The 24,998-nt window shown below is 37.3% G+C and overlaps 1 protein-coding gene across 28 annotated transcripts in view; it reads right to left on the reverse strand.

Moving 5' to 3' along the window:
- The window catches only part of Ptprd (protein tyrosine phosphatase receptor type D), a 2,195,185-nt gene that overhangs the window by 615,727 nt on the left and 1,554,460 nt on the right, over window positions 1-24,998 (reverse strand). The window lies entirely within an intron of this gene.

Below are 24,998 nucleotides of genomic sequence, written 5' to 3' on the forward strand. Positions count from 1 at the left end.
GGCAAAGAAGCATTAATGACAAGGAGACATGAGAGGACTTTTGGGGACATTTTAGTGTGTTGGGGCCGCTATATAAAATGCGCTAGACTAGGAAATTAGTAAGCAGCAGAAATTTAGTCTGGGTACAATGGCTCAGGATCTTTGATCCTAACACTTTGCAAGGAGATTGCTTTGAATTGAAGGCTATAGAAAGACATTGTCTCCAAAACAAAACCTCCAAACTCAAATCACAATAAGAAAACCCAGAAGCTTATTGTGTACAGTAGATTGGGAAGCTATGAACAAATCCAGAGTAGATTTGCTGTCTGGTAGCAAGCATTTTCTCTGTCCTCACTTGGCAGAAGGGCAAACAGGCTCCTTCAAACCCGTGTCATCAAGGCTCTCGCTTGGACAGTCAAACAGATGAAAGCCTATGATTTAATTGACTCTCAAACATGCCACTTCTTAACTTTGTTACACTGTGAGTTAGATTTCAGCATGTGGATTTAGGGGTGGGAACACACATTAAAACATTGGTAAAACATGTATGCTTTCTGTTACATAAAACTACACAGATGAGAGCTATGCCTTAACAATCTGACCCAAAATAGATACAAAATAATGGGAAAGAAGGCCTTTCCAGTTTCTTACTGATCATCTAATATATTTACACAAAGCCACTTGGTTGTGCCCTAGCTATCATTTTGACTAACTGTCATAACAGTTCTTCTAGTTGAACATTTCAGCTATTTTTCTACTTTATTGTTATAAAGAAGAGTTGATTAAAGCAATGATCAAAGAACATTATTATCCCTTTTACAGCTACGTAAACCTAGTTGGGACTCTTTTGTGATTGATATTTTTTGCTTTGCTTATGTGGATTCTTCAGAAACCAAAAGATGATGTTCAATGTAGTCCTCTTAATTATTAGAAATGTAGAATTCTATTTTTACCAACAGAGTTTGGAGATTAAGCTTTGGAGAATAAATAAGGGGCCATGCTGCTGACGGCTGAAAAACAAATCCTCCCAACAATATTCAAAAGCCTGGCTAAGCTAGGGCTGAGATATCGGTGAAGCAGAGTAAATATTTCAATGGATATTACTTTATGATGAGAAATATTAATCCTCATATGCCAGAATGCTGGTGGTGAATTTGTACTTTGGCCAAATGTTGTTTTTATGGGTAACTGGGGGCTCTGTGCAACTTTGGAATCCATGGTAATGGTTTTGCAAAAGAAACATGTTAAGCAAGTCTGAAAGCACAGATATCTTCAATGATCATTTTAGATGCTGTAACTGACTCTGCATGTGGAGATTGTGTTGAATCACTCCAGATTTTAGAACTTAAAACACTAGAGGTTTGGAACTGCACACCTGCTGCCGTCTGAGTCTATGCCAAGGTCTGCCCTTCTGCACCCCTCAAACAGGAACAACTCATGATCTTATTTTACTAATAAAAATCCTCTTTGCTGGACTGGGACTGAAAAAGCATGGGATAAAACCAGACTCTCTGAATATGGTGGACAATGAGGGCTGCTGAGACGCCAAGGACAATGGCACTGAGTTTTGATCCTACTGCATGTATTGGCTTTGTGGGAGCCTAGTCTGGATGCTCACCTTCCTAGACCTGGATGGAGGGGGGAGGACCTTGGACTGCCCACAGGGCAGGGAACCCTGACTGTTCTTTGGACTGGAGACAGAGGGGGAGGGAAGGGGTGTGTGGGGAGTGGGGGGAGGGGGAGGGAAAAGGGAGGAAAGGAGGAGGCAGGAATTTTTAATAAAAAAAAATTAAAAAGAAAATCCTTATTGCCAAGCTGTTCCAGTGTAAAACAGAGGAGAATCATTGGGTAAAGATAGGTATGTAGGAGTGGGGAGGGGAAGCCTAGAAGTGGAAAATAAAAGGTAAAGTTTTAAATCACACTTTTACTTTTTAATGTTCCTTTGCCTGTGATCTATATCACTAGTGAGAATGGTTCCTTCTTTAGATTCTCTATATCTAAGAACTTTAAAGATTCCCTTTGTAGGATAATATCTGAACTCCTGGTATTTGAAAACCACATATCTCAGCATAATTGACGAATTTTCCCTCACGTGGCTATTGTGGATATCTGACTAATAGATGAACAAGAAACCTTCATTCAGCCAAGCTGAACATGCTGAACAGAAATCTCACATTCAGCAAATTAAAACATGTAAAATATAAAGAAAAGAGCCCAAGGAAACCCTTTATCACACTAAAAGTGTTGGTGCTACAAAACCAACCCATCAGGTAGTTTTGGGCCACAGCACACTCATTGTGGAGAGGTGACAGAGAAGTATTTGTTTTTTAGGTCATCTGTGGCTTACCATGCAATCAACTGCAGCAAAGAACACTAGAGACTCTTGGCCTTGCAGCTGAGGATGTAGCTGTTGTTAATACTGTGTTACACTGCCATAAATTGTGTAGAAAGGTAGAGAATTAATTCTAAAAGACAAGTGTTATTTATGAGGGATTTTCTCTTCATTCACCCACCCATTTAACACAATAAGGAATTGTATTGCAGAGAATTCCATCCCTGCTTTTTTTTTTTAATTGTCATTCTTCATGGATCATGGGAGGGAGGGCAGAAGGTCGCAGCCTTTCACATACCTGTGTTTTGTGAGTTTTATTCTATTTTACTAATTGGGAAACTGTGATACAACATAACCTTGTGGTTCATACTGAAGATGAGATGAAACGATTATATGTTTTTTATGCATTTAACAAAATCAAGTTACTACTCTATGTTGACAGCCTTGTAGAAATATTTGTATAGAAACTATAGGGTTGTGGAGAACTAGAATGAGTTAAAGTTTAACGTAAGTATTCAGTGTGCTTACAAAAAGTCCCTAAACCTTATCTTGAGAAGGCAAACACTTTCAATAAACTGCCTTAAAGAAATAAAATAGCGATAAAATGATTCTTAATGACATTATATTCTGCTCATAGATCAGTATCTCGCTCAGCCATCATCAGAGAAGCTTCCATCTGCAGTATACCATAACAAACACAAAGACCCACAAGTGGACAATGTGCAGAGACTGAGAGACCTTAGAAGACTTAGTCCTTAGTGAAATATCTCCATTCAATTTCTCCTGTCCAGGCTCTGTGAAGAGAAGGCTGAAGGATTTTAAAAACCAGAGCGGATAGAAGACATGAAAGAAAAACAAGGTCTTCTAGATTCAGCAGGACTGATGGAGTATGAACTCAAAGAGATTGAGGAAGCATGCATAGGTCATGCACACACTAAGTCAGATGGGGTCCAAATTGATGTGGGAGGGTCTTCTATGTATGGGTTACTTTCATTGGTTAATAAAGAAACTGCCTTGGCCTTTTGATAGGACAGCAGCTTAGATAGGCAGAGTAGACAGAACAGAATGCTGGGAGGAAGAAGCAGATTCAGTCAGACGTGATGAAGTTCCGGCCCAAGATGGACGTAGGCTAGAATCTTTCCTGGTAAGCCACCATCTTGTGGTGCTACACAGATTAATAGAAATGGGTAAATCAATATGTGAGAGTTAGTGAGTAAGAGGCTAGATATAATGGCCCAGGCAGTGTTTAAAAGGATACAGTTTCCATGTAATATTTTGGGTAAAGCTAGCCAGTGGCTGGGAGCTAGGCAGCGGGAAGCAGCTGGCTGCTCCTCTCTACACCAAATGATGATATGAAGACACAGTCCCAACCCATTAGTCAGAAGCTATCTACAATCGATAACTGCTCAAAGGAAAATTAGTGTCTTCCAGTAGCATTTCAATTGGTACAGGCCCTGTGACCAGCAGTAAAGAGCCAACTGAAAGTAAACTAAGTTTTTTTTTTCTTCTTACAGATATTTTGTTTATATGTTACAGTTTCCTGTTTTTTTTTATGGGTTTCTGTTTGCAAATGTGTGTGTCTCTGTGTCTGTGTTTTTTGACCTTTTTCTTTGTGTCTTCTTCCTGTTGGTTTGTTTTGTCTTATTCTTGTTTGTTTTTATTTTTTTACATTTACATTTTTAGATGCCTGTTTGTATTCTAATGAAAGAGTGAAAATGAGTGTGGATTTGGATGGGTGGGGATGTAAGGAAGTGGGGAAGATCTGGGGGGAGGTGGGGAAGGGGAAATTGTAATCAGAATATATTATATAAAAATATATTTCCAGTTAAAAAAAGAAACAGACTTTAGGAGTAGTTACCACAGGATTTTGTCAGAGGTCATATGGTAGATCTTAGTTTGGTAAGAAAGGAATTTTGTTGCAACTGGAAAGTATTTGTATGCTTTATTGCAAATTGCAAACGTTTCACTACAGGTAGGATTTTTTAAACTGCAGGTTTGGACTGTGTTGTTGTTCTAGGGAAAACATATCTAGAGACATCAATGAGTGATTTACAAACCAACTTTTGCAGTTTATCTACCTGCTTTTTTGTTTCTTCATTTTTCTATAACTTTCAGATTTATTCTTCCTAAAGAATACCTACTCACGTGGATATACAATAATGGATCCTATCCCTAGTCCACTGTGTAAGTGTGGGTGCGTGTGTGTGTGTGTTAGAAGATGAAGTCTCACATCCCATTTTTTTATTGTATTCATCATAATTAAAGCTTTCCTATAATATTATAGGAACAGCAAAATTAATTTATAAATCTCACATCACATACGATAATAGAGCTTAGAGTCTATCACATTTAAATGATGAAGAAATTGGCAAAGTAAATGGGAAGTCATATTTTCATTATAAAGTTATTACTTGAAAAACTAATATTCATGAGTTTTAATGTTAAACTATGTTAAAATGCTTACAATATATTGAAATAGTTAAAGTAAAATGATGTGAGATTCCCCTCTGTATGCTGTGAATACCATTGGTTAATAAAGAAACTGTCTTAGGCCTGTGCAGGACAAAATAGAGGTAGACAGGTAAAACTAAACTGAATGCTGGGAAAAAGAAGGTGGAGTCAGGAAATGCCATGTAGCCCCGCCAGAGACAGAGGCTGGATGGAACTTTACCTTGTAAGCCACAGCCACATGACAATATACAGATCAATGGAGATAGATTAGTTTAGAATATAAGAGCAAGCTAGACATATACTTAAGCTATTGGTTAAAGAATATTGCAAACAATATAGTTTCTGTGTAATTATTTCGGGAGCCTGGGCAACCGGGAACAAACAAGCTGCCTCCTACAACAGTAAAATCAAGTAATCAAGTCATTAGTCAGCTCACGCTAAAGATTGATTGAAGGACCAAAATTTAAAGGGAAATTATATAAATAATAGTGAAAATATAAAAATTTCCTATTGTATAAATCAATCTTAAAATCATTACAAGTTATGCCTGTTTCTTTTATACATAATTATATTTGCATTAGGGCAGTGAATTTATAGTTCATGGGTATGCTACCTCAACAATAACATCTTTTATGATGCCCAATTAATATTGTTTGATTTTTTGTATATAATTAGACATTTTTTCAAATCTAAGCAACTTAATTTTAGGCTTTAGTCTGGTTATTGGGCTTCTGTTTATGTCTAGGTACCCAAATACTTGATGTGGAAATCTATTTAATGTCCTGCCTCCGTAGGACTTGGGAACAGGGCTCTGGCTTGAGAGGTTCTCTCAAGGGTAATAGAGCCGAACTTCTGTGTTCCATTCAAGAAGTTTCCTCACTACGCGCTCTCCATCCATAACTTCATTATGTTTCCTTGCTCTGTAGATATATTAACGTTAGTTGCCCAACCCTTCCGAGCTAGTAATAATTACTCAAGAATTTAGTGAGCTGTGCTGGAGGCATAAAATCAACCACATTGGAAGCTTGTAACAAAAAAAAAATGTAATAATAAACAACATGTTTTTCATTCCTGGAAAGTTGGTTCAGTAACAGCATTGGAGCACTGTGTATTTCTCAACATGTTAGCAAACTATTTCCTCCCCCAAAACACAAAGTGTAAGTGAAATATTCCTGAGCCTTATCTTGGTACATTGAAGTAACTTTACCATCAGTGTTCTGAAACCTTCTGATAATCTAGTTTGTTCCTGGGTACTGGTTTCTTCAATTGTTTATAAGCAGCTGAGACATAGATAGCTGAATATAAAATGACTTTCTGAAAACTCAGGACATCTCTTGTCTATGTGGAACTGTCTGAAAGCCTCTCTCAGCTAATTTAAGCTATTAAAATATAGCCATTTGCATTATACTCTTTCAACTGCCAATATGTGGTATAAGACTAGGAATGCCTTCTGTACTTCATTATAAATACATTTTTGACTGTGGTTTTGAAAACACACACACTTCAGGGGAGATTTGCAAAGATGGCATGGTCCATGATAGTGTGTGTTAGCTGGGTTTATATATTTACTTAGGTCCTTTAAAATAATTAGAAATTTTATTTTATGTACAAGAATGTTTGACTATATTATGTATGCATGTATCAAGTACGAACGTGTGCGTATAATATGCTTACTTGGTGCCCAAGGAAGCTGAAAAACGGGGGACCATAGTTAAAAACTGTCGTGAGCTGTCTTATGAGTTCTGGAGATGGAACTCTCGTCCTCTGAAAGAAGAGTGAGTATGTATAATCTCTGGGCCATATCTCCAGTTCTGTTATTTCAGGTCCTCATTTAATGCTCTTTAAATATTTATCTACTCAAATGTAGCTGGGGATATTTTAGGTAATGGACAATGAACAAACTGTGAAGGAGCGGCTGAGTTTGGCTCTGATAACACAGTTGGTAAGGTAGGTGTTTGATGACTTGCTGCTTTGAAATGAGTTTCTTTAATGTTCCCTTCTGTGTTTTTGAACTTCTCTGTGATAGTTGGTAAAAAGATTCCCGAATAAAGGCTTCCCTTTATTAATAAAATCAGACATATCTCAGTCGGTCAATGACTGACTCTATTATACCATATTGGTAGGAGTCTGACCACCATTAACTTCCAGTTGAACTTACTGCTTTGGACAGGGAATCCAGTTCTAGTCATGGTTTTTATATATCTAAATAAACCTAACCTCATGTCTAGCCTCATTCCGCCACAAGAGATTTTCTAAAATGCAAAGAGCAACCTTGAACATTTCTTGCACAAACCTTTCTCAGAGCCTTAATACATCACAGATCTGTGGTTTAAAATACTTTAAGGAAAAACATTTGTCACCCCCAAAACACTCCAAAACTATTGTAATTTGAAGATCAGTATTGTGTTAATTAATATAAGTTATACTTTGGAACCATACATATTAGTTTAAGCTATTTTAAGTCTTAACATTATATCACAAAAGGCTTTGAAATATTTCTAGGCTATACTTCAAATGTTTTAGATGTATTATCATCTAAAATAAACCCCTAATACTCTTATCCTTCAACAACATTTTAGGCATTTGGACATAAGACCTGTTAGAGCTGTGCAGTCATGGCAATTCAAAATCGCATATCTGCTATAAATATTCTGAAACCCTACACTTTTGGCACATTCCGTCCTGTGCCTGTTTTCTTGCTTGGCTCTTGTTGGTTAAAATGATGAAGATCTAGAGTGACTGCATTCTATATAATTCTTCCCAAATGTTTCACTTCCTGACATTCTTCAGCCACATGGAACATTTCCATTTTCAAAAGGTGAAAAGTGCCAGTAAGAAAATAAGTTTATAGTTGGAAAATATAACAACACTGCAAGTTAAACTAAAAGAAGGAAAGCTGCCCATATATAAGAGAAGGATTGAAAGCCTAACCCCTGGAATCCATAAACCTCATCCTTTTTGGTAGAGCACGAAGAGAGGAAACCAGAAGTGTGCCGTACTGAGCGACAGATCAGACTCAAAACACTTTTATAAAGACAAAGTGGATCAGAACATAATGAAAAAACACCCCAAAGTGAGCTCGTTTTCAATGTCTTGCTCAATTGTACATAGCATAGTGAAGCCAAAAATGAGCTATACAATTTATGTCATTTGCTACTTCTGCCTGATGGTAACATCTTTGGCTGGAGTCACCCATTCCTTCATTAGCTATGCTGTCTTACAAGCCCCCCTGCACACAGTTTTGAGTAGATGGACCTTCATGGGAAAATATTCACATAGTTGTGCTATAGGACCAATCTCCCTCCAGTGAATAACAGAGGAGCTAGCACAATTCACTAGAGGACCTTAACAGTAAACCAGTTGCACCAGGCTCTGACTTTGCAGTCCACCAAGTTCACAACTAGATACTTTACATGCTACAAAAGAGCTTAAAATATCCAATCCGAGTTCCAGTTTCATCCAAGACAATGATAATAAAAAATGTGACTACCTTGCTTGGCGGCTGTGAGAATGGGAAGATGAGCGGTGCTTGGTACACACTGTATCAGTCACAAACTTAATGAATATCGAGTACTATTACAAGTAATTAATTTGCAATGATCATAATTGAGGCATGAACCTCTGCATGGATTGATGAAAACACAAGGAAACCTGGATTCCACATGTCCTGAGTGAACCACTGAATTAATTAGTCATTTGAAAAGGTGACTGTAAACCCAAAGGAAGAGGACGGCAGCTCCATCTGACCCATCCTTTCTGTAAAGTGGCATTCTATAAAAATCTAAGTATAAGAAGACAGGCAGGGCTGGTCAAGAATTTCTGCTGCTCTCAGCTGCAGAGCATGATGGGATTGCTCCCACGGGTGCCTTTTAATAAAGTTCACTTTATTATTCTCTAATACATTTTAGCAAGCTTCACTGGGTTAACCATGGCTTTCTTAAACGAGAGATTCTTTTTTCTTTTCAAAGAAGCAAATCGGGATTTCTTATCATAATTTGGTATGTCTAGAAGACAAATCTATACCTTTCACTCTTCAGCGACTGGACTGCAGCTGTAGACCAGCTGCCTTGCTCCACTGGACTCGTTAGAGAAAAATAGCACACCTGCAATGATGACTGGAAAATAAAGAGCCCTGGAATTTAGTAAGAAGTTACTCAGGCTATTCTTCTCATCATGAATGACTTTAAATTTCCACAGGGCAGAACTCTTCAATAAGCTCCAAGATAGCTGCCACTTTATTTACAGTGACGTGGTGGGCAACTGATTAAGTGAAGACTTCTTCCACTGTCATGTCTGGAGCACAATGATTTTCCATCAAAAGAAAGAGCCCAGGTATTTTCACCTGAAAATATCCTATGATTTTCAACATTCAACTCTAATGATCATTCTGGGCCTTCCTAAATTAGAAAGGCCAAAGACAAATGTGACACACGATTTATAAATTTGGATCCTTTATTTTCTCTTACTGTTAGTTTTCCTCAAGAATTAGCAAAACATATGATTTCACAACAAAAGTCTATTTATGTTGGGGACTAGACAAAACAAGAATTACCCATTCCCTTGGAATTTCCATATTCATTTTTAAAGCTAATGTTCTGAAGTCAATGATCCCCACAGTATTATCTCTGCTTGTTGAAATGAAGATTGAACTCAAAATCTGCAATCCTCAGTGGGCCAAAATTATCATATTTATTTACATGGTCTACCTGTTGATTATAATTTAAAATTAGAAATACATATTATGTCAACATTGGCTCATGGTCTATTAATTTTAGGAAGTGTCATTAACATTATAAATCAGTTTCCCTGGTAGTTAAAGGAAGATTTTACTGTTTTAGTATGGCAAGGAGTCAAGAGTACACCAAATTGAAATTCAAATTACCTCAGACATTTCTGAATACATTTGCTCTCTTTTTCTCATTACTCCACACTCTCTACATATACATAATCCTCCTCCCCCATTTTAGAGATATTTGTGTATAAGAGGATAAATGATTCTTTGAGAAATGATAAATTATATTTATGCTTAGTATAACTACACACTGGCAAATGTATACACTCAATAGCCTTTTATTCATCTATACTGGAAACTTAGGTAGAGGAAATTCTATTTGTACTGTCCAATGATTGTCTATTCATAACAAGGAAAAGGTCTCCATTATTCTTCCATAATTTCTTTTCAATTATGTTGAAAAGAAAACACTAACTACTACATAAATGTACTTTCAGAACAAGGTCCTTACAAAATTGTAAAATTCAATTACTTGTTTAGTACATTTCCTTTTCCCTTTTTCTTTGTTTTCCATTCCATCCCGTTTTGTCCCCTTCTATCTTCCCTTTCAAACTTTCTTTGATTTGAATAGGAAAATCTCCAGTAGATTTAGCACAGAATAGGTCTACCAATGGAATTTTCTTAGAAACAGCTACAGAGTCTGTGATTTCTGTTACCTGAGCAGATACCTTTTTGTCTTCTTCACTCTACTCTGGTTGGAACTGCACATGTAGATTTCATGTAGTGTCTTTTCTTTTCTTTCCTCTTAGTTTTTTAAAATTTATTTAGTTTCCCCCTATGTTTGTTTTCCTATTTCTCAAGTTTTAGTTTTATATAGTTTATTGTCACATGCTCCTTAAATGTATATTCTGTCTGTTTATCATGAAAGATTGAAGGGTGATAGTGACACAGCCATATTTGACGGGGATGGTAGAAGTCATGAAGCCAGCATAGTTGTTTGGCAAAGATTCAACAAAAATGAGACATACAATGGCCACCATGCCACCTTTGACTTTCCTCTCCACCTGTGGCAGACTTAGGGGATTTTTAATATTTGTACCATTTGGGAATATTGGATTGATGGAAAATTTCTTATGAGTTATTTAAGCCTTCTCCCAGGAATGCTATTTCTAAACTACCTCAGGACAGCCCGGAACATACTATTCCCCCTTCCAACCCCTGCATTAGGGAGCTATCCTTATCTACTTGAAGGTCTTCCTTATGCCTTGGAAGTTATGACACACATAAAGAAGCCAGAGGTCTCTTTATGAAGCTATGAGGCATTTTTGAAACATTTGTCCATGTACTTACTCAGGAGCACAATAATCAAAACAAAGTAAACTTAAAAAGGTCAACAAGATTTAGTGGGCTAGAGGAGCTGGTCACAGTGCAGGTTGCAACCTCTTCCCATGATACACTCAGGCAATTGTGTGGCATATACACCGACAAAGTTAGATGAACTGAAGTTACCTCTGTCTTACACAAGACTTACACTGATGGGCTAAGAATGATGCAGAAAAATTATAAAAGTATTCTAAAAAGATATAAAATATAAAAATTGTATTATGCCAGAAGTTGAATAATACCTACAGCAGCTTTCATATAAGCATATTTCTTGGGTACTCTGACCATTAAGAGTTAATAATACACTGCTTGGGATATGGCAGTATGCCCAGCAGGGCTTGAAGATTGTTTTGGTTTAATGTCCTCGTAGCCATAAAAGCAACTAGCCTGAGAACTGCTGTCATATATCTCTAAATTCTTAAAAACTGGCTATGGGGTTGATGAGTAAAAATGATTATGAAAGACAACTTTATCAATGTTGTCAAAACTTGAGGGAAAATGATTGGAAATGATAACTCTGTTCTATTATGAACAATGAAAATGAGCAAAAGGAAGTAAACCAGATGTCAAAACCCAAAAATGATACAATCTATGTTTTGGAACAACATGAATGTATCCCTAATTACTAAATTCTGTATAAAACGAAGCACTCTGTCTAGTAAGTCAAGCTAGAAGATTCTCTTGACCATCATGACCTGGCTCACTTCCTTCCCTTTCCGACTCATTACATCCTCTGCTGGGACCTGTCCACTCTCAAGGATGTCTTCCAGTAGGATGGACTTTAAAGTGCTGTATCTATCTGAAATTGCCTTTATTACATCTTTATTATTGCTAACTTTTGATACTGAGGTAGTGCTTTATATTTTTCCAGATGTGTGTGAATTCTTAAGTATAAGTATTCAAAAAGTTACAGATATTTAGAGAATGCATTGCCTGTATTTGTTAAATATGACCTTCTTTTCAAAGTTCTTTTTTTACTATTTAATTTTTATGCCTGTGTATGCATTCAGATGCCTGTGTAGTTCAGAAAAGGGTGTCAGAGTTCAAGGACTTGGAGTTATGGGTAGTTGAAAACCACTTGACGTGGGTACTTAGAACTGGATCTGGTCCTCTGAAAGAGGAACAAGTTCTTCTAACTGCTGAGCCCTTTCTTCAAATACACATGATGCTTTGTATACAGACATTTTCATAGAAATATATATTTAAACATGAACAAAGTCTCCAATGCCTTGCTGTTCCTCATCTCCATCCCAGTTTCCCCTCTTGTTCTCCCACAATGCTGGTTTCTTCTTCCATATCGTGTGTACATCCATGATTCAACGGATTTATAGAGATCACAAATGAGAGTAAACAGTAAACTTGACTTTCTAAGATTTGTTTTATTTGCTTATTCCAATTATCTTCTGTTTGCTTGTTTTCTTGCATCCTAAATTGGTTTCACTATCTAGTTATTGTAACTAGTGCTGCAATAAAAACCAATGGGCAGGAATTTGAGATCTTCTGCCAAGTCTTCAGGAGTGGTGTTTGTCTAGAGCTTAGTTTTAGTTTTTCATGAAATCTCTACATGGATTTCCACAATACCTAGATTGCTTTATAATTCTATAAAAGTGTTGTGTACTATTGAGCATTTTATGCTATTTGTATATTCTAGAAATCCATTTTCTGTCAGATTAAATACTAGCAAAAAATTTCTTTTGTTTTGCATGTTGTTGTTGTTTTTTACTATGTGTTAGGTTTTAAATTCTATGAGGTGCTACTGTTTCTTCACATAGGAGAAAACCTACATTCACATCAGTTTATGTGAAGCACCAGATCAGAATTTAAGCAGCAAAGCCCTGGCTTAGCAGATCTCATTTCTAACCAGACATTCATCTGTAAAATCACTACAGGGAAAGGTAACAAAGATTCATACTAATGCATGTCACAATGGACTTTCTGAAATGTACTCATTGACCACCAGTACCTACATGGATGTCTGCTTATAGTCATTTTAGGGCTGAGTCTGTACATACATGAACATGTGTGTGTGCATGTGTGTATAATTTAGAAATGGTAGCTAAATCTTCTTGAGCTGTATTATCTGATTTGTATACAGAAAATGTATTGAAAAGTTATTCACTGTTCCTCACAGTTTAAAACTATGAGCAATTGCACACTCTAGAGATGCAATTAATGAATAATTTAAGGATGTAAAAGTGAGGAAACTCCTTTAAGTGCTAAAACTAAACACTGAATTTTTGGCTCATATTTACGAAGAATTAATTATATACTAGGATAGGTGAGGCATATATGTAGTAGGACACTTTTTACTCTTGTAGTCATAAAAATAAATATTTTATAGAATAGAAAAATACTGTACTCTACTGAATTAACAAAAGTTATACTAAGGGGCTGGAGAGATGGCTCAGCGGTTAAGAGCATTGCCTGCTCTTCCAAAGGTCCTGAGTTCAATTCCCAGCAACCACATGGTGGCTCACAACCATCTGTAATAGGGTCTGGTGCTCTCTTTTGGCCTTCAGACATGCACACAGAAAGAATATTGTATACATAATAAATAAATATTTATAAAAAAAAAGTTATACTAAAATACTATGTATGCACTTGTATATATGTATAACCACATATATACATAAATATATATACATTTATATACACAAACACACACACGTAAAATTAAGCTTGTTGCTGTGACCTGTATAGGTTTGAACAGGAGCTCATTCATGTCTTGTTTGTTTGGTTTACTTATGTCATAGATTCGCAGACATCTGAGAATCTATGACATAAGTAAAGTGTTGTAGGAAGCTTCAGTGAGGAATTTTGTGTCAATGTGTGTGATAGCAATGCTTGCTGATTGAGACTTTGATGAGGGGTCTTTAGACAATGAGATACCCATTTCTCAGTATCATTATACGTTGGTGTTTTCTCAAACACATTTAAGTTCCTCATCTAAGCCATTGTTCTGGTGTCTTATGTGATTCTTGTTCAAAAGGATCTACATTCATGCACTTATTAAGAGCCTTTATGGCTCTTATTTATTTTGAGATTCCTGATTTTTGGCTTATTTTTTTTAATTTTATACTTCTGGTTTCTTTTTGGAATGTGGTTCAGTGGTCTAGAAGCTATATATTAATATGGAAAGGTATTAGGCAATGTAAGCATAATCTAAAGAGTTGTAAGTAGCTGTTTTCATTATAAGTACTTTGCTTTGTGTCCATATCCCAAGCAAGTGAAATAACTGAATTTTCTGCATTTGGAGTCTCAGAGTGGATGGAGTGAACTGGTATATTTCTCAGCATTAGTTAAGTTTAATTTCCTAGCCAAAATTTAGACAGGAAGTCATGACTTTGGTTCATTTTGGTTTTTTATTTTGTTACTGTGGTCACATAAGACTACAATTGCAGAATGAAAAAAAATAACACTAGCATAAATTTGCTTTGTAACAATGTTTGGAAACTCTGCAGTTTTGGACTGGCTCACTTAAGGAGTTCTGAGGCTTTAGGCTGATCTGGGACTGATGCTGTGAGGCCTTAGGTAAATTTGCTCTTTTATGGCCTTGAACCTTCCCTTAAAGAAGACTTAGAGATACAAAAAGCACTTTAACCTAGTCTGTCTGTATTAACATGAACATTAGGGATTCCTTTTAATCACTGCAAGTAGCTGAAAGAATGATAAAGATTTCAGCAATGCTTCCTGGGAGATTCATGATTCTGAAAAGAGACCAAAACCTAACTAAATGGTGTAGATGATTGATGTAGCTTTTAAAGCATTGTAAGAAAGCAACAGAAGACTTTCTCAGTATTCCCTAGGTAGAAAGGGAAATACCCAGCTCAGGTAATAGAAAGTAGGTTATGGATGGAAGTTCAATTCTGATAGAAATGGGACAGACTTATACAGAGTATAAGGACATATCTCCCTTCCTGATCTATTTTCACTTTTCCTCTCACTGCTCTATGTCTGGTGAGTTCAGCTTTATGGAATTTGCCAATGAGGACATTTTACTTTGTGCTTCTGTATGGTTCAGACAATAGGAGCTACTTATAGCTTAACATTAGAAGGGAAAAAAGAGTTCTGTGACTTATTTCTCTTGTCCTTTTTTAAAGAACTATTTTTATTTTTACGCACATGTCTATGTGAGTGTATTTCACATGTGCCTGTGAAATCCAGAAAGCGTTTGGATCCCTTGGAGCTGGAGTCACAGACGGATGTGAACCTCTCACCATGGATACTAAGAACTTAACTCTTGTCCTCTGGAAGAGCAAGAAATCTTCTTAAGTCTGGGCCATCTCTCCACCTCTCTGTTTCTCTGTTTCTTTATTTGTCACAATATGTGGGTGCTGTGGGAACTCCTTCAGTCAATAGCCTTTAAGACACCAGCCCATTTGGGTCATGGTCTCATGTACTATAAATGTAGATGAAAGGCATGTGTGGTACTCTTGCCTGCTGGATTCAGTTCTAGTTCCCAGCGCATGCAGAGAACTGAGGATTGCTACCCTTTTCTGTGAGTTTATTTATCCCCAGATAAATAAACCTTTGTTGAAGTCCAGTCTGGGTGATTGTAGAATTCTTTGTGTACCAACAAATTGGCACCCAACTCCATCACCCCCATGACGGCTGGAAGTAAGTCTAGAAAATGATGTCCCCTCTCATAGCAAAATTTGTCTTCATGGTTAGTGACATATATTAGTGGTTGGTTGTAAGTGGAATAGGGTTGGGGGTGGAAATGAAGTAGTCTCAGGGATATCTCTTGAAAAAATAAGGGGGTGGAGAAATGAATGGGATGAGATAATAGGTAGATTAGTGTGAACTTAGACTAATAATAGTAGTGAGTAGTATTGAAATCACTTATGAGCTATTATTTACAGACAATTTATATTATCATGGATTCTTGTATGTTGATACAAATCCAAATTGTATTTGTTATATTGAATATGCTCCATCCAAAGTTATTTTGTCATATTGTATGCATCCATGTTTCTACCTCTGCTTAAGATATTTTGTATATTGCTGCAATTTCAGGATACTTTTTATCATTTTGCACTATACATTTCTACCTTTGATCAAGATACTTATATATTGTCTACATTTTAAGGTCATTGTCCTCATTTGCTTAAAGATTATTTAATTTTTCAATATGAAGCCTTAGCCTTTAAACTATATAAGTATGAAGAATTACAGGTTAATAATAGTCATCCATGTTTATCATACTTAGAGTAATCAGGTTCTTTAGATGCATAGAAATTGCATTCCACATAGATTGGTAATCTTCTAATACTTCAGAAAACTGTAGAATATGGCATTTAAGTAACTTATGATTCTGTTGATGTGAGACACAATCGCACCTGGCAGCACCAATCTATTTCCAGGAGAATGTTGGACTCTAAAGACACTCTACTTGGAGCTTGATTTCTTCTTGGCAAAACTGGCCTTGGGGCAAAGAACTGCCCCTACCTAGACAACTGACAAAATGCAATGCCCAGATTGAACAAGCAGGTACAATAAAAAAAAAGTCTGCCAAATCTTGTCAAGAAAGGGTAAGACGGTTTTCAAATTGTCCTGCCTCTGAGTATCTGTCAGATACTCTAGGCCTTAGACAAAGTTGGTTGCCCCAATGTTGCAAATGAGACTTTGGCTGTTTATTCAGGTAGCCAATTGTCTGTGTCATTTCTTGCACCGTTTGAAAGTTGCTTGATTGCACTTCCTCTCTGTTCAATAGTATTATTTCACTTCCCAGGTATTTGATGGAGTTCAAGACTATGTAGTCATAGTTACTTTCCTCTCATGACTTAGCCAAGCCATTTTTAATATAAGACTTAAATTCTTTAGGATAGAATAGCTATTGAAACATTTAGCATATGTTTCTTTTCTGATGTTGTTCATGCTGATTGTAATTCTAATTTTCTGTATGTTTTTTGCCTCTTCTTTTCCTTTGGTAATATTTGATATTTGTTCTTTTTATATATAATCTTGTATTAGACTTAGTACTCTCATATTTAGACAAAAGGGGGAGGTGCTGTGAAAACTCCTTCAGCCAATAGCCTTTAAGATACCAGTACACTTTGGATGTGGTTTCATGTACTATAAATGCAGATGGAGAACAGGTGCAGATCTTTTGGAACTGAATTTGGTTCCAGTTCCCAGTGCACACAGAGGACTGTGGATTGCTACTCTTTTGGTGAGTTTATCCCCAGTTAAATAAATATTTGTTGTACTCCATTCTGGGTGGTTGTGGAACTCTTTCATATGCCATCATGTGGGGTCAGATTTTGGTCTGATGGTCCACTTACAGGTCTGTAGTAATAAGGAGCGGCGGTGGGGCTGCATCCCCAACACCCCAGCCGCCTGCTCGGCTAGCTTATGCCCCGAAATAATTACACGGACACTGTATTCTTTTAATCACTGCTTGGCCCTTTAGCTATAGCCCTTATTGGCTAATTTTGATATCCCGATCAACCCATCTCTAATAATCTGTGAGCACCGGTCTTACCGGGAAGATTCTAGGTCGGAGCTTCATCGCGTGTGTCTGCCCGGGAGTGGGGCATTGCGTCTCTGCTGAGGCGTCTGCTCCCGAGAGGAGAGCTGTCGAGTCTGACCTCACTTCCTCTTCCTCCCGGCATTCTGTTCTGTTTACTCCACCTACCTATGTACTAACCAATAAAAAAGGGCCAAGGCAGTTCCTTTATTAGCCAATGACCTTCCTCCATCACAGGTCTTCCCAAGTTCTGATAATCCAGTGTCTCTTCAAGCCACAGCACAGCGGGTTGCTATCCTTTAATCATGCCCACCTCTCTGTAATTACTTGCTCAACTTATCAAGAAACTGACTAACTCATCTACAGTAGCTTGCCGCACATCTCCCACCTACAGCCACGCAATAAAGGCTTGTTTATACTTTGTTGTACTAATGGGGAGTAGATTGAACCTTTAAGAGGTGGAGCCAACTCAGAATCCTCTGACCACCTGTGTGTGCGCCCTTGAAGAGGATAGTGAGTCCATATGTTCCTCTCTTTCTTGCTCTTTCCTTATTCTGTATGTGCCAGATGCTATAAGTTGAGCAACTTCTTATTTTTATTGCTTGTATTCATGTATACATTTTTCCCCATTTTTCTTGCTTACACCACTCTCTACTTTTACCATTCCCCTGCCCCCCCCATATTCCCAATTTACTCAGGAGATCTTGTCATTTTATCCTTCCTAAGTGGAAACAAATATGTCTCTTTTAGAGTCCTCTTTGTTGTTTAGGTTCTCTGGGGATGTGGACTTTAGGCTTTATGGCTATTCTTAGCTTTATGTCTAATATCCACATATGGGTAAGTACATATTATATTTGTCTTTTTGGGTCTGGTTGCCTCACTCAGTCTCTTTTTTTCTATTTCCATGCATTTGCTTGAAATTTTTAAGATAACATTATTTTTTTTAATGCCAAGTAGTTTTCCATTGTGCTAATGTAGCACATTTTCCTTATTCATCCTTCTGTTGAGGAGCATCCTGATTATTTCCAGGTTCTGGCTATTACTTATAATGCTGCTACATACATAGTTTGAGCAAATGACCTTTTGGTATGATTGACCATCCTTTGAGTATATGCCCAAAAGTGGTATCTTGAGGTAGACTGATTCCAAATTTTCTGAGAAACTGGCATACTGATTTCTAAAGCAGTTGTACAAATTTGTACTCATACCAGGAAGTGTTCTCCTTACTCCACATCCTCTCCAGCATAAGCTGTCATCAGTGTTTTTGATCATGGCCATTATGACAGGTGAAAGATGGTATCTCAGAGTTGATTATATTTGCATTTCTCTGATGTCTAAGGATATTGAGCAGCTTCGAAATGCTACCAAGAGAGGCATCAAGACCATTTTTTTACAGAATGAAACCCTGCAAACTTTGAGCCAAAATAGACCTTTTTCCCTTTGGTTTATTATCTCAGATATTTGTTATAGTAATAGAAATCTCTTTGCCTCATTGGACTAACAGAAATCAAGCCTATATTAAAAAATGGACACAGCCTCCAGAGAAGCTAACAGGAATTAATTACGATTGTTGAAAAATCACCATAGTTTAGTTTGGTTTTTCTTTTTTTTTTTGCAGAAAAAAATTCTGGGCTTATCAGTTCACATATAATGTGCTCATAGTTTAGATTACCTTAGTTACAAATTGTTGGAGTGGAGTGTGCATATTCTGATTACCGTATACATTGCTTCTTTTCAATATAATATGACAACTATGGACTGAAGGGGCCATTAGAATTAATGTCTATTCTAGGATGACCCTGGTGGCTACAAGGTGGGTAGTTTTTCAGGGCTCATCTGACATAGCTTCTGCTTTTCTATACAGCTCCATAAATCTCAACACACAGCTCCTTGGGGAATGGCTTATAATTCGCCTATTAGTCTCACATCCTGAAAGGTTAGGAAGCCTGCAGCTTTTGATTTAAATATTATACAATTAAGTGGTTATTTGAGAAAAGAGACCTATGAATAAAAAGATTCTAAAACACATAATAACCACAGCATATAATTATATACTATATAATCAGCTCTGTGGGTGATACAAGTCAAACAATATGAGGTGTTTATTACTAGCAAACTGTATTATTCAGAATCCTAAGAAGCAGAATGCACTCGGAGAGAAAATGGGTTCACATGCTTTCCAATGCCTGTGCAGTTGAGAATATGGCACTACCATTCTATCACTGAAGACTCAAGCTCTTACAAAGGGAGGCGCTATAGGTGTGCTCCAGTAACAATCCCACAGCCTACAGATTGACAGCCATTTTACATCTTTATTACCAATGTAAGTTTTTTTTAAATGAAAATTTAAATTCTACTTCAAATTTGGGATTTCAGGGCAGCCTTCACCATCAGTGCTTGTTATGATTGTTAAGTGGCAGGGACTTTTTTGTGGCTCATGCTTTCTATCTTGGTGTGTACACTGAAATGTATTTCACTGGGAGAGGCTCCATCTTGTCAGATTCTTAGTCATTGCATATTATTCCCCCTTATTGCCTTTTCACACCAAGGTGCTATGCTGGGAGTAGAATAGGTCAAAGAATTTCAGGCAGTGCCTGGATTTGAGAAGAGCTGGAGACAATTGCCAACAAGGAGCCAAAACTTTCAAAATGACTTTACAAAGAAAATGCAATCTGGTAAGTTGAGTGGGCAAGGCACTGCATGCATTACCAGGCAAACACACAAAAACTAAGCCCTAATAGACACTGATTATAAATGGAAGGATTATAGCAGCCAGTGGGCTCAAGAACACTACAAAATCACAGCCCATACAATCAACTGAGCAGGGCACACAGGGGCTCACAGAGACTGAAGTGACAACCAGGGAGCTAGCATGGGCCTGAACTAGGTCCTCTGTATATGTATTTTTGGTTGTATAGCTTGGTGTTTTTGTGGAACTCCTAACAGTGGGAGTGGGAGTTGTCTCTGACTCTTTGACCTGCTCTTCGGACCCTTTTCCTTTTACTCAGCTATGTCATCTGGTCTTGATTTGAAGGTATTACCTAGTTTTATTGTAATTTGTTATGCTGTGCTTTTAATATATTTGGGAAATCTGTTCTTTTTTTGTAATAAGGGAAATGGAGGAAGAATGGATCTATGGGAAGAGAGAAAGTTGGGGAGGGGAGGGGCTTGAAGAGTTCAGGGAGGGGAAATTGGTTGGTATGTAATAGATGAGAGAAGAATAAATTAAAAAATACGGTTCCAAAATTGAAAAAAAAAGATAAATACCTGTTTTAATAGCTATTAAGTTTGTTTAATATACTCTATAGAAAACTGGCATAACTAATGAGCATGGGACTGATTTTCATGAGACGTCTTCTTCAATCCTCTTACTTAAGGAAACCAGAATAAATGATTTCTAATACAAATGGCCAAGACAAGAATCAACTAAGTAAGATTTTTTTTTCACACACAGACAAGGGCAGCTCTGCCTATGTTAAGAGCACTCAGAGAACAAACAGACTGTAAAGGAGACTTAAGAACCATGTGAATTTTATGAACCTTCATCACACTCCATGCCGTATGCATGCTTTGTCCATCTGCTTTCCAGGGTAAGGAATTCTTTTCTCTGCCATGTTAGGGTATGTATTCTTATCATTGCATTCCACAATGCCACAAACTCAGCAACCCTAAAAGGAAATCTGTGTCATGGCTATGTGCACTACCGTGAATATCCACACTGAATTTTTATCAGACTCTTGGTGCTGTTTTAAATGATTTCAGCATGTCTAGAGTATCTGAACTTTTTTGAATGAAACAGAAAAACACCACAGATATACTAATGGAGGCAGAAAGAAGTGGAGTTTAATAAGGGATGCATTTAATAAAGTACACTTTTCTTTAAAGCTGAGCCATGGTATTTGAGAATCCTCTTCAGTTCTTATGCTCCATGATATCAGAGGCTTCAGGAGTTCATGTATCAGGAACAAAAAGCAGCTAAACTCTGATGCACTAGAAAGAGCTTCTGTAGCAATAATTAATATTGGGCCACCAACGCTAGAATTCATCTTGGGAACAGGGAAAATAAATGTGCCATAGGAATTCCCATAGTGTGGCATTGACATTGGTGGGTCTCCTCGTTGATCATTGGTGATAGCAGCAGAGTGATCACTCACAAGGCAGACCTAATAATAGCCTCAAATATGGAAGAGTCCTCACTTGCTGCCTCTTCTGATAACAGGCCATGTTAAATGATTGTTTCTCCCAACAGAGCAAAAGCAACAAACCTCCATTTCATTTCCCCAGTGCACTGTAAGTACACCCGAGATCAGCTGATTCACACTTAGGTAACTATCCCTTTTGATACCAATTTTCTTCCAGATATAAAATTCTAGTTTAAGGAAGTATAACTTAGTATGCCTTCATGGTTTCCACGTTTGTGGACTCTGTACTCTACCCAGATCCAGACAGACAAAGAACATGAACTGTGGAGTTCATGTTAACTATAGCAGCCATGAGAAAGTGACATTTTTTTTTTTTGCCTAGTGGTGTCAAGGAGAGGTCATTGTCACCATTGGTTCTGCCACTGAAATACTACTACTTTAGGCTTTTCCATGTAATAGTCTCATGGGCATCATGTTGATGCCCAGGTTGTGGTATTTAGGTACAATAAATCATGTGGTATCTCTAAGCAGCTTCAATAACATCACGTAGTGTGTCATCATGCTCTAGCTCCTGGTGTCTGAGCCTTTGCAGCCTTGATGCCTTCATCATCAGTTGTAGCTATAAACAAAGAGCCCTTTTTTATTATTAAAGTAAACCACAGGCTCTCTGTAAAGTTAAAACAGTGACTCAAAGTGTCGAAAATGCAAAATAAAAAAATGGTTTGGTCCATGGCTATTTCTTTCTGAAAGCATTTTTACATTGTCTAATGAGTAAAGTCAATATTTATAAAATAAAACTTGTACCTTACCCCAAGATCATGTTAAATTCTCATAATAGAGATGAAAACATGCCCCCCTTGTGTAGGTCAGCTTCCTCTTTCTGTGTAAAATGCCAGAATTCTTTAATAAGAGCATTCATATTTTAGAAATCCCCACAAAAGAACCAATGGCACCGTTTGCCTTTGAATTGAGTGTTACAAAAATATAAAGGGTATAAAGGCGAGTACACAAAATGATTAGATCACAATCCAAAGGAATGTTTCGTATCCTTACAGAAGTTCTTTAACAGAAATGTCTAAAGAGGAAATGAGTATGTTTACCTACTTTCATAACAGGATAGCTGGACAGAGATCAGTCTAACATTACGCTATTTCTATCAACTGCTGTGTTTACACCTGAGACAATCTTAGGAAGGAGAAGATGGCCTTGCAGATCTGGCACAATGAAAGTGTATTTTAAACACATTCCCTCTCTTGCAACTTATGCAACAATAACAACTCATAACCGTGTTCAGACAGGCAGAGGAGAAATAATGCAAATGGCATAACACTGTCGGCCAATACATTTGTGGGAACATATATGTGTATGAACATAGTAGAAATAATTATTTATTGATCATTACACAACGTTCTAACAGTTCAGAATCAATCTGTCTATTGAAAAATATAAAAAATGCATATTTTAATGAAGCTAATCAGAAACAATTACTCTTAAAGTTAAGCAAGTAGTCATGCAAGAATCTCTTTAAATTGTTTTCAAGAAACTTTTTTTTTTAATCTAGAAAATTTGAAGAGATTAACTTCTAATGGATGCTCAGCATGGAAACTCTCCCTCTTAAGGAAGAAGTATACTTATATTAGTTGAGGGGAAGCAGAGACTTCACACCACCAGCAAGAAGCAGATGCACACAGAAAACATCTTTGCTTTTTGGTTATGAAGATAAGGAGGAGTGGTGATACACAGAGGAAACCCAGAAGCCGAAGCTTCTGTTTGCTAAACTAGCACAAGAAATCAGAGGAATTGGGTCTCACTGGCATGCGCAGGAAGATTTGAGGAATCCTTCTATTAACTGGCCAAGGCTCAGAGAATTGTAGGATTTTCTTTTAATCATTTATTTGTACCTCCCTCGGGGGTTGCAGCAGCACAATCCCTGTGATACTATACTGCACTGTGTCCCTTCTCAGACCTCATTCTTTCGGGAGGTAGCAATGACTATTGCTGTCCCTTCAACCTTTTCTCGTCCATTTAACATTTTCTCTGTGCCATGTGAAAAGTTTCATCTAATTGTTTGCCCTGAAGATGCCATGTTTCTCTAAGGGAGGTAGCATGGTACGTTTGTAATATCCCAGAGATGGAGTCCAGGGTCAGCTTCGTTTCCCCTTTGTGTCAGGTATGTTTCTTAGGTTTTCTGAGACTTATCTAAAAGCAGATCATCAGTTATTCATCACATGATATCTTTGAGGCTCGTATAAGACAACGTAAATAAGACACCTAGGTTAGAGTTGCTAAAACGTGGAGAAAAAGAGCGAGCTCTCCTTTCAATCCACTGGAGAAGCTTGAGGCTTAGCAAGTGGAGGTTATTATGAGCCTGAAAACATTTTCCTGTACTCCAGACATAGCACCATGAGGGTGATGACTAAAGATTTTTGCATTATGGGTTAACCCCCAAAATAACTTTTGAAAATGGCAAAACTGAATCACAAGTACAAACACTTGCACAAATTCTGGGAAGGTCAGTTGTATGGCTGCTGATCATTTGGGCAGGTGCTTGTGGGGAGCTATAATCCTGGCCTCCTTAATTTGTCTTCTAATGATAGCCTAGTGATACACTTCAGAATGATAGTTGTTAAAATGCCATAGCAAACCTGTAAGGTGACTCCACACCTGTTTCTAATGTCCAAACTCTGAAGCCAAGGGGAAAGTGGCTTTTAATGGTAGTTTTGGGATTTTTTTAGTATTTTGGATTGAGAGTCAGTGGGGACATTTTTACTGCCCCAGCTGAAGGGTCCATGGTCATGATGTATAATGATTATGGAAAGTAGTGGACATACCGTGGATAGGTATGATTCATAAATCACAAAACATTTCCTAATACCTGTTGACCATTAGTACCATTTTTATAACAGTACACATTATAGTTACACAGCCATGATCAACAACAAGCATAAACCTCATCACATCCCCCAAATGCTTCTGCATAGGAATACTTCCCTTATTTGTACCGTCATCCCAATACAAAGGCAAGTTACACTCATGAATACTTATGTTTTGTAATTTAGAATAGAAAAACTCATATCTGTACTTGCCTTGGCATATCTGTAGCTATCAGTCGAGATTATCACTGCAGTTAACCTTTCCTTTGCCAATACATAGCGATTGCAACAAAACTACAGTGGAATTCTAGGGCTTTTTATCACAAGAGTGATTTGAGCCATTCTGACTGTAAATTTGAATGGTTTAAAATATGCTTTCTATAAACAAGAGCTATATTTTATTTATTTGCTTCACTTTGAGACACATGGTTTTAACTTTGGGAGGAGTCAGTGGCTTCCTGAGAGCAGAAACAATTACACAAGAGAAGTCAGGAATAACTCAAGAGCTGGCTCCCTCATTAAAACATGGCTCGAGCTGTCTATAAGCCAAGGTTCCCAAAACATCAAATAATTACATGTTAAGTAAAATCTTTTCCTCAACAATGAATATAAATATGTTCCTTGCTTCTGTTTGCAA

This window comes from Microtus pennsylvanicus, chromosome 13, assembly GCF_037038515.1.
Source record: "Microtus pennsylvanicus isolate mMicPen1 chromosome 13, mMicPen1.hap1, whole genome shotgun sequence".
NCBI lineage: Eukaryota > Metazoa > Chordata > Mammalia > Rodentia > Cricetidae > Microtus > Microtus pennsylvanicus.